A 20,534-nucleotide genomic window follows, 5' to 3' on the forward strand; every position below is an offset into this window, starting at 1 on the left:
ATTGGACAGCAACTCCAGGGGTCCCACCAAGTGTCCTGGCTGAAAAGGGGGAGTAAGTGTCCACACTAACCCTAAAAGGATCTCTCTGAAACAAAGGCAGATTCACTTTTAAACGTCTGAAAACCGGCGGGCTGCACCTCCTTCCCGCCTTGGCTACAAGACAGCCCTCTTCCTTGCTGATCCCATTCAGGATGTAGGGAAGCAACCTTTCACACAGCCAGGGTGGCCCGGCCTCCAGGTTGACTTACCTGCTGTCTGTGTTCAGTCCCACGAAGTCCTCCTTCTCAAACAGGATGTAGAGGAAGGGAGTCTTCTCCTGAGAATTTTGGGGGTCCCCATCCAGGCACTTGGACTTGGGCAAGATGAAGAGTGACTCAGTGAAGTCCTCGATCCTCTTCTCCACCACCCTGCAGTCCTTGTAGATTGAAGGCCACGTCAGCGCGCGGCTGCTCGGCCACCTCCCCATACAGCACAGAGACAAAGAGCTGAGAGTCGTAGAGCGTGGTGCCATACAGCTCCTCTGGGCGTGGAGCTTCTAGAAGGTCTTGGCCAAGAGGCAGTCGGTAATGATGACAAGGCCCACGACATTGCGGTGGGTCTGGAAGTCACTCCATCCATTCTCGGGTGCATAGTGATACCTATAGAAGATACAGAGTGCCCACTGGGAGCCACACTGGCTGATCTGGCTCACCAAGGAGATTCCATTATAGATGCAAAAGAAATTCTCCTCTAAGATGATCCTCACGGATTGGACCACAACGGGGAGAGTTTGGTGGTCCTCAGCACACTGCACGTAGTCAGGGGCGCTCATGTTGCAGGCCCTGCTGAGAGGGGAGAGATCGAGGTACATACTGTGCTGTGGGCTGCTTGCCTCACTGGGCTGCGGCGACCTGGTGTGTACCAGCCAGAAGGCATGGGAAGCCCTAGCAAATCGAGGGTAAGTTTGTCCTCAGCGTCTGCACATGGCTACTGTAGCTCAGATCACATTACCCAGCTTTTGGTCTAGGCTTCCATCCCCTGCAGGAAAGGGTTATTTCTTGTTTTCTGTTTCCAAGCACCTAGCCAGGCCCTGATGCAAAGTCAGTGCTCAAAACTGCTGAATAAAGGAATGAATAAAGGAACTGCTTCCCCACCCCTCAGCAGGATATAATGCAAAGAACCATAGTGGGATCAAAATATCTGGATTTCAATTCCAATTTATTTGAACTCCTAAGGTGCAGAATAATGGGTAAGAAAACTTGCTTTGGGGAGGAGGGTACAGTTCAGTGGTAAAGCACGTGCTTAGCATGTACAAGGACTTTGGCTCAATCCTCAGTACCTCATTTAAAAAAATGCGACAAATAAATAAACCTAATTACCCCCCTCAAAAAATATTTTTTCAATTCAAAATTCAAAATAAAAACACCTTGCAATTGACACAACATTGTAAACTTGACTATAAAACAATTTAAAAAAACCCTTGCCTTACAAGAACACATCTGGATTATGGAAGTTTGCAAATGTAAAATGCCTAGAGTACCACCTGCATAAGAAGGAACTATACAAATGTGCTATCCCTCATTTATGAGCTATTTTTCCTTTGGGGAGATCATAACCTCTTAGAGATATTTTTCTCATATTAAAAAAAACAAAAAGAAAACATTACCTGATTCTCCATACTGCTGAAGAATCAGATAACCCTATGAAAGCATCTGAATCATACAGTTTATTCAATAAATGTTTGTTGAATGAATGAATAAACAAGCAATGTGAATGCTGCTCCCTGCCACAGACCATCATAAAGTTACTGCCTGGAAATGCCAAGCCCGCGTTCCACCCGACTCTACTCTAACTACGTGGGTGACCTGGGCAGGCCTGTGTGCTTGTCTAAACACCAGTTTATTCATAAATAGAAATGAGGGCAATAACACAAACCTAAAAGTGTTAGTGAGTCATGAATGAATAGTACCCCAACTTTGCAAGATGGAACCACTTAAAGAAAATTGGGCAAAGAGTCCATAGGCCCTCTCCATATTATCTCTTACAAATACATGGGAATCTACATTACATCTCAAAATAAAAAGTCTAATTTTTTAAAGAGGTTATTGAGGTTAAATGAGCTCACTGTCTCAAATAATGAACACACAGTACAAATAAGACAATGCACAGCCCATGAGATACACTCAGTAAATATTCCCATTGAACCCACTGGTCCCTCCAACTTCAGAGCACGAGGAAGGGTCCTCGTGGCCAGAGGCCACTGCACCTGAAGCTAACAAAGCTAATGGTTCCCACGTTCAATAGCCCCTGCCACCACCCTAGGTCTAATTTTGTATTTGTATTTTTTTTCTTTTTATTAAATAGAAATCCCCTATTGCATAGCCTTCAGGTCACCAAAATCTGATCACAGAGATCATGATGGCAACCCTCCTTGGTGAAACAATAAAATGAAAAGCCATTTCCACAAGAACTCTGTGTAAATCTACTAGGGAACTTCATCCTGGCCTGAGAGGAAGAGGACTGGGGAGGAGGGGGCAATCTGAGGCACACAGACCCATGGGCCACCTGTCCCACGATGGACTTTAGACTCAACCCTCACCCTCCAGGAACTTCAAAATACACACAGAGTGCTGTGGACAATATATATATACTTTTTAAAGAAATCCCTGACTCTCTAGCAGGTCTTGTATCTACCGACACACAAATGGCTTATGTGTATAATGTTTCACAAAAGCCCTAAAATATTATCACCCCAACTTGACACATTAAGAAACTAGGGAGAGAGGTTTATCACATTGTGCAAGATTAGAGAGAGGCCACGTCAGACACCGCATTTAAACCCAAGCCTTTGCTCCAGTGCTCACACTAGAAAGTGTGACATACTGCCCCTTTCCTGCCCTCTCCCTGCAATAAATCTCTGAAGAGTCTTTTCTGTGCCACGTGGAATCACAATCACATCAATTTACCACAAAGGGCTATGTCACTCCTTGGAGGACGTGTCAAAATCTAAAGGGTTGGGATGGGAGGAGAGATTTGCATTTTCTGTTTCTCAAAGAAAACATGGCTTTAAAAGAAACTGAAAAGCACTTATCTAGTCTAAGACCTCATTGTGCAGAGAAGGAAACGGAGGCTCAGAAGAGATGAGGAAAGGGACTTATTAACAAATATTGCCTCAGTGCAGCACCAAGCCAGCCCTGGGCCCTTCTGGAGGAGTACCTGGAAGGCCCAGGAGAATGAGTGTTGGAAAAAGGAAAGAGAAGAAGCATACAAGGCCCTGTCTCTACACCATCATACCATGAAGTTCCACCAAATTATCCAGTCTGGGTGCAGCCAACATTAAGGTGGGCTAAAGAGGTTATAGAAACCTGGAAGTCTCAACCATAGTGGAAATTCCAACATTTACTGTTTTTTTCCAAGTTCAAGCATCAGTTCAGTGGGCGCTCTGTACCAGGGACTACACGAGGCCTGGAGTTCTCCCAAATACAGATCTCTATTATCACGTGTGGAAACCACACACTGGCCCACCAGAAGAAAAACGCCCACACATAAGATGGAATTACTGAAACCGAAAGCAGCCAACCAGCATATATTACTAGCAAAAACGGTGCTGCTAGAAATGGACTCATGGACATAGAAAGCAAACTGGTTAGCAGGCAGGAAAGGGAGGATTAACAGATACACAGTAATAAATATAAAATAAATGACAAGGACCTACTATATAGCACAGGGTACTATATTCAATTTCTTGTAATGAGTTGTACTAAAAACATTCTGAAAGACATGTATATACATATGCATATGCTTATAACTAAATCTCTGCTGTACATCTGAAGCTAACATGGTAAATTGACTACACTTCAATAAAAAATAATTTTATATAATAAGCAAAAATAAAAGCAACGCCATAAAAAAAAGTAAAAGAACACGGTAATCCCCTTAGCTGTAGGTGGTGGAGAACTCTGCAAGCAACAAGTCCACTCGAACACTCCAACAGGAGCTGTCACTCATTCTAACCATCAGAGAATCAGTTGGCTTCTAGGAGGTTAATTTTCTCTTCTGTGAAAGTCTACAGTTGCATCTAACGATGTATTGAATCTCATCATCCACAAACCCAAGAATTAATGAGGATTTCCCATAGGCCTGGCTCTGGACAGATGAAAAGATAGGGCCCCAGATATATTCATGGGTAGAAGAAGTTTATGCCATAAAGACATTAATTCTTCCTGCTTTGATAGACAGATTCATTGCAATTCTGATTAGAATTCCTCCCAGATATTTCATGGAATGTAACAAGTTAATTTATGGTCAAAAACAGCCAAGAAACTTCTTTAGAACCACCAGTGGGAAGGAGTGGATAGGTCATTCATTTCCACTGGACTTTCTGATGTGATGAAAACGTTCTGGAATAATAATGGTTGCACAAATGTGAATATGCTAAAAGCTGCTGAATTGTAACATTTAAGTGGGTGGACTTCATGGTGTGTGAACAATATCACAATAAAGCTGTTATATGAAAAAATCCTTCTTGCCAATCATTTTTCCCTCTATACTACTAGTCTGTCCCACAATTTATGAAAAACAAAAAACAAAACAAAACAAACAAAAAAAAAAACAGATTTTGCCAGGAGCTCTTTAGGACTGCAATGTCCCTGGGTCCACAACGCCTCGGGTGGTGCTGTTCCTGTTAACATACACTAGCTGGGCTGGGCTAGTTAGGGACTGTAAGTATCTTTTTAAGATTGATGGTCTCACGTTTCACCCTGGGAGAGTGAAGGATGGAGGATGTCACAGCCTCATGCCTTAAGCTTATTTTTAACTGAACCAAGCCCTGCTTTCAACACTGTAATCCCTCTTACTATAAAAACACGTGACATCAACAAGCACCGCCATCATTACACCTGAAATGGTTCAAGGTACTTACCTGGGGCAGAAATACTGAGCGAGGAGACAGAAGCTCCCTCAGAACTGCCGCTCCCTTTTCCCGACTCCACCAGGAGAAGCTGGGAGTTACAGCCAGAGGCTCTTAGCTGGGAGAGCAGCGCCCACGCCGCTGATCTGTACCTCAGGGAGCAGGAAAGGGAGAGGAAGGCAGCCCCGGGGTCGCGGGGCAGGGAGAGTGGGGTGGGGGATGCGGGCTGCAGCCCCGCTCGGAGGCGAGCCCCAGCCCCAGCCCCATCCCCAGGTGCCCGCCCCCGTCCGGGTCCGCAGACCCCGCCCGCCCGGGACGCAGCCCGCCCAGTGGTGGGGACGGGCCGGCGGCCAAGGAAAGGAAGCCTGGGAGGAGAGGACTCGCGGGCTGGAGAGGGGAAGCGGACGCCAGCCGCGGACTGAGGGGATCCCGGCTGAGCCAAGAGGCGGCAGGGACACACCTGGCCCTGGACAGCTGTGGCCGGGGCGCCGGGGCAGGTGGCGCGGGCAGAGGGGCCTGGCCGGAGCTATTCAGTAGAACACAGGCTGACTGGCGCCCTGGGGGGCTGTGACAAGCCGACCGCCCTCCCGCAGCCGAATGACCCCTTTCCCCATATCCCCCCACCTTGCACTTCCACAGCCAGAGGCCCCGGCCCCAGGCAGGAGTCAAAGGCCTACCGGGCGACAGGGCTGTGAAGCCTTTGGGGCCGATCCTCCGCTTGGAGCTGGAGCTTCCAATCCGCGGTCCAGCTGGCAGCGACTGCGCATGCGCAGGAGGGCCAACGATCCGCTCTGGATCCTGAGAGAGAAGGTGGAGAACCGAGGGAGGGAGAATAATGGAGGAGGAGGGGAGGAGGGGGAAAATGGAGGGAGACAGATGGACAGGAGGAGCAGAGAGAAGGCAGGTATCTGGAGTTGGGAGGGGAGTTGCAGAGATGGGGAGAAAGCGTTTTACCTCTGGGGGCACCACAAAGGAGGCAGCAGTCCTGCCTATGCACCCTTCTTTAACCCTTCAATGCGCACAGCTCATATTTTACGTCCCTGGCCCAGCCCTCCAGCTAAGGTCTCTGCAGAAACCCTACGGGTATCACACCCGTTGCCCCCACAAGGAGCTGGGTTTACTGTTGCTCCGGGAACCAAGCACCCGCAGGTGTTGTTGCTCACAACTACCTTGGGAAGAGTACACATTCCCGTTTTACACGCTGGGAAACAGGGAGGCAGGATCTCTGCCTTAGCTTCACTGTCCCAAGTGTTGGGCTGGCAGGGAGCGGGAGGTAAAATGTCAGAGCCCCAGAAGGAGCAGACTGCCTGAGTGTTGGTGCATAGTCCCCATCCCTTCTGAGTAAACCACACCCCAACCTTCGGGAATAATCAAGGGCTCACAGTAGGCCCCTGTGTGTGGGAGAGCTGCCTTCAGTTTCAGTGCCCAGCTTGCTAGGTAGGTAGAAGTGTTGCTGAGTCCAAATTCATTCTCCTCAGTGCAGGACAGGCCAGTAAGTTGGGAGACCAGTTGTTGGGGCATGGAATAGATAGTTTCTGTAGACCTAGATGGCAAACTAATGTCCTGGGAAACCATCTCCCCCGGTCAGAATTCAGGCTCCTTTCCTATGTGCTTGTTTTTTGCAAAATTCTTTGTGTAGGAATTCCTTCTTGTTAGGATCCTTTGTTCTTGCAGCTATCTGCCTGGGTCAGATCCCTGTAAACCTCCAACAAAACAAACGTTATTTTCTATTCTGCAACTTGTTATCTTTATATGATTGGAAAAGTGTTAAATACCCTTAAAGATCAAAGCCTTCAGAATAGGCTCTCCTGTATATTTTAGGCTCTAGGCAACATTGTTTTGCAATCAAGATGAAGCCTTGGAGACAGAGCACAGGGTTAAAGTCAAAGGAACAGATCTAATATGGAGTCAGATTTGTTCTTTTCTATTACCGGGGCAGAAGCCACTTGAGGGTTGAAATCCCTTTAAGTTAAAAATAAGTAAAACTTTAAATGAATTTACATACATTGGTGGGAATGTGCATAGCATACCTGGAAATGCAAACAAAGAATTGTAAACAGTGGTATCTCCAGGGAGGTGTGTAAGAACAGAGGATGAGGGAAAACTTCTTTCACTTGTGTATTTTATGCTCTGTTTGAATTTTTTTAACCATATGCATATATTTCTTTTTCAGTTAAAATAAAAGTATAATGGAGCAAAGGAGTAACTAGCTCAGCAAATACAGCAGCCATGGACTCACTGAGTCATCACTTTTGATTTAAGCCAGGAAGCATTGATTGTCTCTCTCCTATGTGCCCAGTGCTGTTTTAAGACTTCTTTTATATTTTTTTTATTAAAATAATAACATGCTATCCCTCACCCCTGCCCAGGGCTGGTGGAAAACCAACTGAGTTTTTATTGAGTTGTTTTCCAAGGAGTAGAGATGAGTTATAAACAGAACACATCATCAGGGCAAAACAGGCGGAGTGGTTTTCCAGCAGGCCAGATAGCGATGACCGGTTTTCAAAAGAGGCGCACAGAGTCTGAGAGAGAATGCCTCCAGGACCCTACAGAAAGCTGCCCAATGTGCCTTCTCCATGGCACTACTGAAATAGGAAAGAATAAATCTGACTCCTTATTAGATCTGTTCCTTTGAATTTAACCCTGTACCCTGTTTCCTAGGCTTAGTCTTGTTGTTTCTGCACCTTTTGTGAAACAATGTTGCCTAGAGCCTGAAATATACAGGAGACACTATTCTCAAGGCTCTGACTTTGAAGGATATTAACACTTTTCCATTCGTATAAAGATAACAAGATACAGAATAGAAAATAACATTTGTTTGTTGGAGATTTACACGGATCTGACCCAGGTGAAGAGCTGCAAGAACCAAGGATTCTAACAAATAAGAATTCATACACCAAGTTTGCAACAACCAAGCATTCCCGCTTCCCCTTTTTAATATAAGAAGAGCCTGAATTCTGACTTGGGGTGATGGTTCTCCAGGACATTGGTCTACCATCTTCTCAGCTGGCTTTACAAATTAAAGCTGCTATTTCTTGCCCCAAAACCTGGTCTCCTGATGTGTTGGCCTGTAATGCACGAGTAGAACAAGCCTAGACTCGGAAACACAAACATACATTGAAAGTATGCATTTTGTATATTTAATGACCTGCTAACACTCGCCTTCCTGACGTTTTCTTCTCTTGACCACTCCTACTATATTTATGAAAAACCTGTCATGTGGACACATTTCCATCTCTAGCCACTACCCTTCCAGGTAAGAACTGATGCCAAGAAGGCAATGGAAGTTGCTAGAAGGTATTACCTGGCCAAAAAAGAGCAGAAGTGGGTTCTGGCTGATGTTCAGAAGCAGGCCGGGGCACCTGACAAGATGTCATAAGTACGGATAGACAGCTGGGCACCAAAGGAGAAGCTTCTAAACTTCCATGAGGGACTTGTTGGATAGGAAGGAAAAGTCCCAGACTATAGCTCTGATCCCACCACGAGCTTCCTGGGCGAGGCTGGGCAAGTCATTTAAATTCTCTAGGCCCGTGCTGTCCAACATGGGAGCCACAAGCCACATGCAGGATTATGATGTTATTCTGTAGCCAGACAGAATTATAAATAAACATTTTATTGCAAAGGGTCAGCAGGTATAATATTTAAAAACATTTTTGGTTATCTTGCCCTAACAAGTTATTTTTTTATGTCTTGCTTTTGGAGGTTTTTAATGCCTGTGACTAATGTTTGCCTTACAGTGAGGTATTTTGAAATTATAAGTTACTGGACACAGTACCCTCATATCACAGTTGAAAACAACTGATCCACATAAGCAAGATGGTCTGACTTAGTAGTTATGAGCAGGGGCTCTGGGGCCAGCCTGCATAAGTATAAATTCTCACTCTCCCTCCAGGGGGTTCTGTGTTAATCTTGGACAAATTATTGTTGTTGTTGTTGTCGTTGTCGTTGTTATTATTTGTGCCTCTTTTTCCTTACCTTTCAAATAGCGAGGAATATGTAGACTTTATCCCCTACTGTGTTGGCAGGATTAAATGAGTAAACGTCTGTGCTGCCCACTTCCCTGGGTTTCAGCATTCTCCAGGCAATCAGTGACAAACTCAGTGTTATCCTCCACTGTCTTCGTCAGTCTGGGATGCTGTAACAAATTACCGTGGGTCGGGTGGCTTAAACAATCAGCATATTCCTTACGGTTTGGAGGCTGAGGCTTTCAAGGTCAATGTATCTGGGAGAGGATTACCAGCTCGAAGATGGCTGTCTTCCCACTATCTTCATGGGCCAGAGAGCAGAGAGAAGCAAGCACTCTGGGGCCCTGTATAAGAACACTAATACCATTCATGAGGGCTCTACACTCATGACCTCATTTTATCCTACTAATCACCTCCCAAAGGCCCCGCCTCCCAATAACATCACCCTGGGAGATGGGGTTTCGACATACGGATTTTGAGGGGATGCAAACATTCAGTCCACACATCGGCTAACTCTCCCCAACATGCAGTCATCAAACCTGTAGCTAATTTCAAAATAATGTTTATATCTCTCTTCCCATTTCCATTCCTACATCCACTAACACTGAAGCCCTGTTACATTTTATTCCTTATTTTTCTGGTAGAGATTTAGTTGATTCCTCTAACTCCAAGGCTCCGCTCGCTCCAGTCTGCTTGACAGCCCTGCCAGGTAGGTCTTCCTTAAAACACCTTCCCACTTCACCTGGTTGTTTTTTAGAGGTAAACGTCAGAATTCTATCCACACCCCATCCTAGACCTTTAATCCCTTACACTACCGCTCACTATGTTATTTTCCTATTACCACTGTAACAAATTTCCATAAGCTTAATAGCTTAAACTAGCACAGAATTATCAGCTTATGGCTGTGGAGGTCAGTGATGCAACACAGTTCTCCTTGGGCTAAATTCAAGGTACCAGCAGGGTTCCTTCTTTCTAGAGAGTCTAGAAGAGAATGTTTCCTTGTTTTGTTTTTTTTTTTCCAGTTTAAAGAGGTCACCCACCTTCCATAGTTTGTGCCCATCAACTTCCTCCATTTTCATGGCCAGCAGCCTTTCTGAACATTGCTCCATGGCTACACCTCCCTCTGATTTTAAACTCAGCTGGGAAATATACTCCATTTTAAGGAACACTGTGATTACATTCGGCCCACCTGGACAATCCAGGCTACTCACCCTATTGTCTTATCTCACGATCCCCTTGTCCCATCCCACTCAGGCAGTATGTATGTGGCTGTGACATTCACCTTGTGTAACATTTCCTCTCATGAGCAATTTATGGTTCAAGGCACTTATAAGTGACTGTTTGTTTTTTTTTCCTTATCTTTCTACATTCAGTATGTCTGGTGAGATTATATGAATCCTATTTATTTGTGCCCCTGCACTAATCTTTAATAATGTACTATGGATTTAAAAGGCTAACTAATAGACAATTTAGGAAACAGAAATCCTCTAAGATTTTTGTTCTAAAATATCTGTCATCCTTTTTGCCATGTACAGTAACATGTCACAGGTGGCTATCCTGTGGCCGGGGAGGGACATGATTCTGCCATCACACTCCCCTCTTTCTCACCAATGTGCTGATCACCTAACCAAGGATCTATGCTCCCCGCTTCACTCAATTCCTCCTCCTTTCCACTGACTATCCTGTTCCTACTGCTTCCTTCATTCACCACATCAGGATTTCATGACCACATTCTTCTCTAAATGAAATGGGTATCTTGCATCTAATGTCTGACAGCTGTTCTTATTGTATATGCACCCACTGACCTACACATAACCCCGTCCATCTCTTTATTTTCCTAGAATCTTCCAGAGGAATCAGTTCCATGATGATGATAATGATGATACTGACAATGACGACAGGGGACTCTCAAGGATTTGATAAAGAGGGAATCAATAAAGGGAGGGAATCATTGCAAAGTTACCCCAGAAACAGGCTTAAAAGTAAATAACTGCTATAGTGTTTAATGAAATTGACTAATATTTAACTATTTTTAAAACTTTATATCACTGAATTTAAAATTTTAACGGGAATTTTCGTTCATAACTAACCAACATTCAACTCTAGGACCAAAATCTGAGGATTTCTGTCTTCTAAAAAATTGTCCACTAGCCTTTTAAACACATGATCCTTTTTAAAACTTAGTACTGTGCTGAAAATAAGCAGGATTCATATAATCTCACGAAACACAGTGAATGTGGAAAGACTAAGGAAGAAAAAAAGCCATTCTTAATGTCTTGAACTTTACGTTGCTCACAGGAGAAAATGTTAGCCAAGGTGAGTGTCACATCAACATGAACACTAAGTGAGATGGGGAAGCTGATCTGCCTTATCATACATTTATGCTGATTTGTTAGATGCCAGAACAGTTTCCTCATTGGATTTGCTTCTAATAAGTATGGAAGAATTTAGGTTCTACCAAAAGCAGGCTAAACATTTTCCCCTGCTGTCAGGTCTCTGGACTGAATGTCCCCACAAGAAGGACATGATTATCTTTCATAGGGAAGTCTTCCTGAGAAGCAACAGGCTTTTCCGAGGCAGAAATGTAGGGCCCCCCATGGAAGGCTGGAGGAGGGCTAGAGGGGACACAGGAAAAACAGCAGGAGTGAGTTCAGATACTGCTGCTCAGGTCGCCAAAGACAGCGTTACTATCTCTAAGGATATGACATTCTCCCAAAAGTTCTATGAGTGAAGGAGCCTGTGAACACTAAGCAGGTTGTTAAGACACAGCAGCACATAATTTGCGTGACAACACAATTAGAGTATGATTTGATATTTGGAAAATAATTAGCCCATTGTTCTTTGAAACTACAGCAGTTGCAATAGAAATAAAAAAGACTGAGCCATCTTGGAGACAACAATCAACAAGCAATTCTAAATCTGTAGGATTCCTTGACAATATGCAAGCAATGAGCAAGATGTGTGCTGCAGATACCTCTTGCTGCAGGGCTCACTCCTGCAAAGCATAGAATTAATTTCTCAGCAGACAGAGGGAACCAAGTCAAGATTCCTAATCTTTTGAGATTTACTATATGGCTGGAAAGACCAGGCAAGTACATACAGCCAAATATGAATAAATGTAACCAAATATTATCAAATGTGATTGGAGCACAGACGAAAGAGAAATTCCTTTCATCTGGGATCTAGAGAGACTTCTTCAGAAAATGTGGCTTTGGAGATGGCCAAAGACATGAGTGGAATTTTGGCAGAACAAGATGTAAGGTATTTAAAAACTGATTCCAAAATTCATATAAAAATTCAAAGGATCCCAAATATTCAAAACAACTTTGAACAAGAAAAACAAAGCTGGAAGACTTGCACTATCTGATTTTCAGACACTTTTTTATAAAGCTACAGTAATCAGAAAGTATGGTGTTGGTGTAAAACAGGAAAATAGAATAATGGAACACAATAGAATGTTCAGAACTAAACCAAAACTTATATAGACAATTGATTCTCAAAAAGCATGCAGTGGAGAAAGGATCTTTTCAACATGTAGTGCTGGAACAATTAGATAGTGATAGGCAAAAAAAATAAATGAACTTTGATCCACACCTCACAAAATATACAATATTTAACTTAAAATGGATCATAGATATTAATAGGAAATCTAAAACTATAAAACAGCGAGGAGAAAAAGCATAGGCTGAAGCTTTATGACCTTGGGTTTGGCAAATATTTCTTTGTTATGACACCAAAAGTATAATGTATTTTAAAAAGTAACTGGTAGAGTGAACTTTATCAACATGAAGACTCTTCAAAGTTCTTCTAAACACTGCTAAGCAAATGAAAAGACAAGCCATAGACAGAAGCTATTTGCAGATTATATATCTGATAAAGGTCTCTCTTTGTATCTGATCCAGAATAAAGAGGTCTCAAAATTCAATAATAATGCAAACACCTGAATGAATGAATGAGGCCAGGAAACACACTTCAGTAAAGATATCCAGATGGATAATAAGCAGATGAAAAGATGCTAATTAAAGATGTCATTAGTCATTAGATAAATGCTTTTAAAAACCACAGTGAGATACTAGTTCACATACATACTAGAATGAATACGATTAGAAAGACCGACCTTACAAAGTGCTGGCAAGGAAGTAGAGCAACCAGAACTGATACACACCACGAGGAATTTACAATAGTACAACCATTTTGGAAAAGTCTTTAACAGTTTCTTTAAAAAAGGTAAAGACCTATGTACCATATAACCCAGACATTCCTCATCTGGTGCTTTAGAAAAGAAAAGCATATATCCATACAAAGACTTGTAACCAAATATTCACTGAAAATTTATTTATAATAGCTCAAGTTGTAAATAACCCATGCATCCATCAAGAAGTAAACGCAGAAAGAAATGATGGTCTATCCAAACACTGCTCACAATAAACTATTCAGTAAAACTCAGCACTAAACAATACTGTGCTATAAGACAAATAAGCTATTAATACAGCAACACAGAAGACTCTCAAAATAATTACACTGAATGAAGGAAGTCAGACAACATAGAGTAGATACTGCATGAATCCATTCATATAAGGATCTTGAAAATGCAAACCAATATGTTGTGATAGAAAGCAGATCAATGGTTTCCAGGGGAATAGACGGGGAGGGAAGGAGGGACAACAAAAGGCAGGAGAGAAGCTTTGGGGTGACGGGTATGTTCACTGTCTTGAGTGTGGTCATGGTTTCTTGGGGATATACTTACATCAAAACATATTAAGCTGTACAATTCAAACGTGTGAAAATTATTTTGCCAAGTATACCTCAAATCTGTTTTTAAAAAAAAGGCACTTTAGTCCTGATCCACCTCAGCGCCTTATTAGAGTGACATGATCAGTCCCTCACCCTGTCTGCCTAACGGGAAGGTAGAAAACCTCTCATGGAAGATAACATATGCATTTTCCATTTGCAATGTCTACCATGTAATAAAGAATTTCTTGACATGCAACATGTCCAGACTGTATGACAGATAATATGAGTATAAGAAGCATTAGACAAAGGATGCAAACCCCCAGGTGATGTAGGAATCAGAGTTACCAATAAAGGCTATAAAATATTTTTAATATATTCAAGAAAATAAGGAAATGTTGGGAGAATAGATAACAGGGTAAAGACTTTCACCAGGGAAATATACTGGAATGTATTTTTAAGAAAAATCAAACAGATACTCTAGAACTGAAGCTTTCAGCTCTGGAAACAGGTAAACAGAGCTAATTAGGATCCCTTTTAAGAAAACTTTCAGTAATGCCGGGTAAAATACAACAACAAAGTAACACAGAGCTAACTATGGAGAGAGAAGTTCCCAGGTGACAATACAAAGAGGACACTTAAAGCCCAGAGTGGTCACCTTGTGAGCTGATGCCACTGAACCCTGGAGGGAAGTGGTTTTCATCTGCACATAAATAGGGATACAATGTCCATTTAGGAAAATGGGTCCATACCAGATGTAGAAGACTCTTCCTCTATATCTATATAGTCAGAGAAAGAGATGTAAAGTGGCAGCAGAGGTCACAGTGACACAGGACCCTGGGCCAAGGAGTGTGAGCCCCTCTGCAAGCTGGGAAAGGTAGGAAGACGAATCCCTCCCAAAAGCCTCGGTGTGGAACTTAGCCTTGGCCACTCGTTGGTTTTAGCCCACTGACATTGACTTTGCACTTCTGCACCCTAGAACAGTGAGAAGATGAACGTGTATTGCTTTAAGCCACTGAGTCTGTGGTCCTTTGTTACAACAGCAATAGGAAAGGAACTCAGGAACCAACATGAACATGAACCACTGGCTGTCTGCTATGCTGGCAGGAAGTCCTTTGACTCTGATCCTGGGGGAGTGTCCTGTCTTCTTGCAGCATCCACAAACTACCTCATGCTAACTTGGCATCTTGCAGAGGGTTAAATCTTAACCCTGCAGAGTTCTTGATATTTAGTTAATAAAAATGATGCTGTCATCATGGGTATTTTTCCATCTTTTAAATACCCTTCAGTCTTCTAATAAAGCTACTTCTAATTAAGAGACCGTGTAAATAGTTTTCAATCTTCATAATAAATACCTGTGATTTTATCTGGTTACTTAAATTATGAATAACAATATTCACATTTGTAAAAGTTATTAAAATCAACATTGTTTAATGAAAATATCATTTCTTTTCGCACGAACATATATTAACTACAAGAAATGTTCCATGCTTTGTTCTACGATTTACTGTTAGAGCCTTAAAGAATAATATTTTCCTCAAAAGATATTATGGCAAAGGGATTTCTTTTGGTGGAACAGTTCCGGAATCAAATCTGGTGCATGGCTCAGGCCACTGGGAACATAGAGATGATAGAAATTAGGAGGCATTATAAACACAGAATCATTTTTAAAGGAATTAAAAAAACTGGATGTGTGAAAACAAAGAATCAGAGAATATTCTGGTGAAATAAATGTATTTATCAGCTTAAGCAAGACACGGGGTGAATAAATCTAAAATGAAAAAATCACCCAGAGATTAGCAGCGAGTCATGCATGCAGTGTGAATGATCAAAACCAAGTTGTCTCCAAACCAGTGTGCAGGCTTGATGCCTTCATGAATCAAATCTGTGTGGCACCAGGCCACCTCGAATACAAGTTGATGAGGTATACATAAGCCCTTCACCATCCCAAATCAAAGCCCACACACGAGCCACAAGACCATCACCTACACATTTGCAAAACACACAGCATGGTGAATAGCACTTTTCTTGTTCAGTAGCCGGTGGCAGGGAACTGTGAGCAGAGATAAAGGGACACAGAGACACCTCCCCTCACTCAGCTGATAAACTTCCGTGCATTCCTGGGGACAGGATTGTCATAAAATGCACCATGGATTGATCCTCCTCCTAGGAAAGGAACCGTAGGGCTGTTCTTAGGTGTGAGCAAGGGTGGGTGGAGGATCTCAGAAGAGTTGTTTCAGCACAACCAATAGAATTGTAGGCCACCGTGACCACAAAAGACAAGTCCCCTGCCATCCCGGTAGGCACTTGGGCTCCTGACAAAAGCTGGGCTCAGTAAAGGGTTGAGTAGAAGGCACAGACCTGAGGGGTGCCCCAGCAGTAGGCAGGAGGTAGGGCCTGGTTTATACTGCTCTGGGTGTATCCCAGCCTCATCCGAATACGAAATCAGAAATTTGCAAAACAGGAGAGCTGGGGTGTATCATCTACTCTAGACTCCTCACCTTACAGTTAAAATGTTAACAACCCTGACAGGCAAAGCAACGTGCTAAAGGCAGAGCGTGGAAGTGGCAGCGCCAGATGAAACGCAGAGTGCAACCCCCGTTCAAGGCCACTGACACTGAGGACGGGGCCAAGGTTTCCAACGAGGAGAATAAGACAGTGTAAATACTTTGTTCCCCCCAAAACCCCAAATGTTTATTAAAGGCACAAAAACTCACCTTAACTAGCTCTCTTCTGAGGGGGCTCTCTTCTGCTTCATCGTTTTTCTGTCTGTCTCCATTTCCCTCTCTCAGACACAAACACATACAGTTTTGTGAAAGGGGACTTCCTGCCATACAAAGACAGACTTCACATCTTCAGAAAGATACCTGACAAAGCCCGTTTCTCAATTCAAGTCTTTGTGTGAGTTCTGGGCAACTGGCTTATTTTCCAGAACAATCGGTAGTTACAAAATCAGGAGATCATCTTCCTCAAAGGAAGAGTTCTGGTCCGTGTTGATGAAGTTGGGGATGTCACATTTCATGAGTCTGTTCGGCTCCTCCTCTGGCCACCTGCTGCATCTGATGACTTTCTGTAGCCGAGTATCACTGTAAAGGGCTATGGTAGGGATACCAGGTTTGGCCTTGTCCAAGTGGTCCACTTCATTGATGTAGCAGTGAAAGAGGGGCCTAGATTTGTCATTGCGCTGCCAGAGAACACCTTGGGCAGCAGCAGTCTTCCAAAGTCTGACACAAAGCTGTTCAGTCTGAATCTCTTCTCGGGAGACTCTGCATTGCAATAAAGAAAACCAAAATAAAATATCGTTCACACTGTAGATCGGTGACCTGAAGAATCATAGTTTTTGCCATCTACTGAGAGCAAATTCCTGCACAGAGCATGCTGATAAGCACTGGAAGTGAAAGACATCTCTTCTGAACACATACAATTAAAACCAAGGCATAAGTCTCAAGTGAGGGCCCTTGGACCATCCTGAAAAGACATCGTTCCCTGAGAATCCTCAATATGGGTGCCTCGCACACCAGTGTTTCTCAGTGGGACACTCAGATCTCTTCATCAGAATTAGTTAAAGTGCTTCTTAAAATGCAGTATTCTGGGGTGCACACCCTTAGATTCTCCAGAGGTAGCGACCGGTAGTCTGTATTTCCATAGCCACCAGGATCACTAAACATGCTCAGGTTTAGCACCGCAGTCTACATCGGGTCACCTGAGCATCGACAATGCTGTCTCACGGGGTGGGGGGGTGCCATGTGTGTCAGGGTGCTGTCCTACCCACGTGTCTACCCTGATTCTCAGAACTGACAGTGCTGCCCCATTGGGCACGATATACCACCATTTCACAATGCATACGCAGGGCGCCCGACTGACAGATACAATCAGTGATAGGAGAGGGGACAAAACTCAGCTTCCTGATCCCTTGTTTCACTTACTGTGGGACGAGTGATCAATTCAAGGGTAATAAATCGGTGAATGAGTGAATAACATGACTCTCGTTAGTCCCACGAGTGCCTGGAAGAGCAAGCCTGGGCACTCTGAGAACCATAACAGCCCATCTACTTAATTGTCATCCTCCACAGATCTATGTAAAGTTTACTTCCACCCAGGCAGTGACTCCAGAAAGGCAAGAATTATGTATGAACACACTCTCAAATCCAGAACAGAATCTGACAACAATTAGGCTCTGGAGTCTGTGTTTAGTGAGTGTGGAAGCTCAGTGATTCCAACTCTTACACCTTGCCTTCCCATCCCACCCCTCACGATATGGCCCTTATGACCAGTTCTCCCGGGGCTGGGGCCATGGAACCCATTTATAGGACTGGAAGAATCTGATCATATAAACCATCCCCCAGATTATCATCAAGAGTCACCTGCATTTCAGGGATCAGTAATCCCAGAAGCTTTGCAGTTCAGGCAGCTGAGGGATTTTTATATCAGCTCTGTCTTCTACTGTGACTGCCTGGGTGACATCAGACAAGGAATTCTCAAAAGCCAGAACTTTTTCTTTCAGGAATAATCTAATTAACAAATCTCGTTGACCACTCAACAAATGTGATGTGAAGATCAATTTATACAGGAGTACAACATTCACTAGGTCGTGGATTTAGAATCAGAGAAAAATCATTTGAGAAAGATTGACAGAATGTAGCTTTAATGCGAATTTAAGTATTCTTACCTTTCAGTAAATCATCTTCCCCTACTTATCACTTCACTCATGTTTAAAAGATGTTTGAGAACAGGGATGAGTGTGCCAGCAATCTGTGACCCAATAACCTAAAATGTCACCTAGGAAAAAGAGGGGAGTAACACATTTTTAAAAAGCATGGTGAGGATTGCGGGGCCACAGCCAACCCCAGACTAAGAAGCTGTGAGTAATAGCTTTTCTGCCTGCCTGGGGCATCAGCTGATGTGAAAATCCACCCAGAAAACTCACTGTCCAGCAGCTCTTCCGTAACACAGGCTACACATTCTCAGAATTAAGAATTGCGTCCAGTAACCACTTCATTGAAGAATAAAGACAAAGGAGAAAAAGAGAGTTCTGCCCCTCCCCATGGGAAAGCCCAGACCTTGGGCTGCATGCACTGCGCCCACCTCCCAGGAGAAGAATAAACTGGAGAAGGGAGTTCTGTGAAACTGGGGCAGCAAAGGTTGAGATGGGAACAAATTGACCAGCTGGCCAGGGACAGACCCCTCTGTCACTGCCTTGGCGGCTGCCTCAACCCCGTCAGCCCATCCTGCCCACCTCCGGTGGCTAAGCTGTCAGGGAAACTGCTTTGCGACCTGGGGCAACAAAGGCTGCCCTCAGGCCAAGCTGCGGAAGAGATGGGAGCTAAACCACCAGCTCCCAAGCAGCAGGCTCCATACCCCCGCCAACACACCGATGCCCCTGCACCCTACTGCAACCCCAGGGAAATATGACCCGGAGAAGTGTGACCTGGGAATGAGGGGCAGCAGAGGCCACCCCCAAGTCAGGCCTCCAGAGAGATGGGAGCTTATCCTCCAGCTCGCCAGGGGCAGCGCTCTGTCCTCTCCACCCCCTGATCTCATCGCGCCCACCTCCCAGGAGCAACCAGACCGGGTGTGGGGTGTCAGGCGAATCTTGCGCGGGAGAGGCCGTCCCCAGGCCAGGTCAGGGGAGAGGAGAAGAAGTGGCCCCATTAGGCGGGGCAGCCGGCCGTCGCAGCTGCCTCTGCCCCTCGACCGCATCGAGCCCGTCTCCCAGGAGCAAGCTGACCTGGAGACGGGCATCCGGCTTCTTGGGCAGCAGAGGACGCCCCCAGGATTGGCCACGGGGAAGAGGAGAGCAAATTGACAGGCTCCGCGCTGCATGTCTTCTACCCCCGCCGTCGCCACCTACGCACCTTAAAGGCACCGCCCAGGGCGCCCCTCCCCCAGCAGGCTGAGTGGGACAGGTGTGTCTGGTGATCTGGGGCAGGAGAGGCCACTCCCACACCAGGCCATCAGGGAGAAGGGAGCCAATCCACCAGCTCCCCAAGGCAGCCCCTACCCCCGCAGCAGCCACCACTCTTGCCCCTGACTTCAAAGTGGCCTCCTCTAGGGAGCAGGCTGACCTGGAGATGGAAGTCCGGCGAACTTGGGACAACAGGGACCGACCCCAGGGCAAACCATGGGGGGAAGTGGGAGCAAATGGACAAGCTCCATGGGAAAACATGCCGCTGCTGCCACCACCCCCAATGAACCAAGTCCAACTCCCGGGGTCAGACCGACTAGGATACACGTGTCTCGTAACCCAAGGCAACAGCGGCCGCCCCCAGGACAAGCCGCGGGGAAGATGGGAACAAATGGGCCCACTCCCCCGCTGCAGGCTCCCGACAACCGCCACCCCTGCACCCTTATTACCCTGTCTCCCGCCCCCAGCAGGCAAAGTGGGACAGGGGTGTCCCGGGACCTGGCGCAGCAGAGGCCGCCTTCAGGCCACGCAGTGCAGACAGGGAGCTAATCCACAAGCTCCTCCAGGGCAGCCTCCCTATGCCCTCAACCACCAACTTACCGGCCCCCTGACCGCACCGCACCCATCTCCCAGGAGCAAGCTCACCTGGAGTCGGATCTCAGGCAAATCTCCGGCGGCAGAGGTCGCCCCCAGGCCAGGCCGCGGGGGAGAGAAGAAATGGAGCAGCTCCCTGGAACACATCCCCTCCCCCTGCCGCCTCTGCCCCCGCCTCCCAGGAGCAAGCTCACCTGGAGACCCACGTCCCGCCTCTAGGGCAGAAGAAGCCGCCCCTGGCTCTGCCGCCGGGGAGAGCGGAGCGAATAGACCGGCTTCCCCGCGGCAGCCCCCCTCCCCCTGTGGGCCCCGCAGCTTAATGACACCGCCCCCACTCTGCACTCAGCAAGCTGAGTGGGAAAGGCGTGTCCGGCGACCTGGGGAAGCAGAGGCCGCTCCCAGGCCCGGCAGCCAGGACAAGGCAGCTATTCCACCAGTTCGCCAGGGGCAG

The 20,534-nt window shown here is 45.4% G+C and overlaps 2 long non-coding RNA genes across 2 annotated transcripts; both read right to left on the reverse strand.

The window, feature by feature from the left end:
• Nucleotides 1–311: 311 nt before the first annotated feature.
• LOC140699247 (uncharacterized) lies at nt 312–8,982 on the reverse strand. The gene is made up of 3 exons (XR_012077281.1): nt 8,864–8,982; nt 4,901–5,796; nt 312–821 (listed from the first exon to the last, which is right to left on the reverse strand). It is a non-coding gene; the product is annotated as an uncharacterized lncRNA (long non-coding RNA).
• Nucleotides 8,983–16,201: 7,219 nt separating this feature from the next.
• Nucleotides 16,202–20,247, reverse strand: LOC140699251 (uncharacterized). The gene is made up of 3 exons (XR_012077286.1): nt 20,135–20,247; nt 18,254–18,363; nt 16,202–16,850 (listed from the first exon to the last, which is right to left on the reverse strand). It is a non-coding gene; the product is annotated as an uncharacterized lncRNA (long non-coding RNA).
• Between the last annotated feature and the right edge of the window lie 287 nt (nt 20,248–20,534).

This window comes from Vicugna pacos, chromosome 1, assembly GCF_048564905.1.
Source record: "Vicugna pacos chromosome 1, VicPac4, whole genome shotgun sequence".
Classification (NCBI taxonomy): Eukaryota; Metazoa; Chordata; class Mammalia; order Artiodactyla; family Camelidae; genus Vicugna; species Vicugna pacos.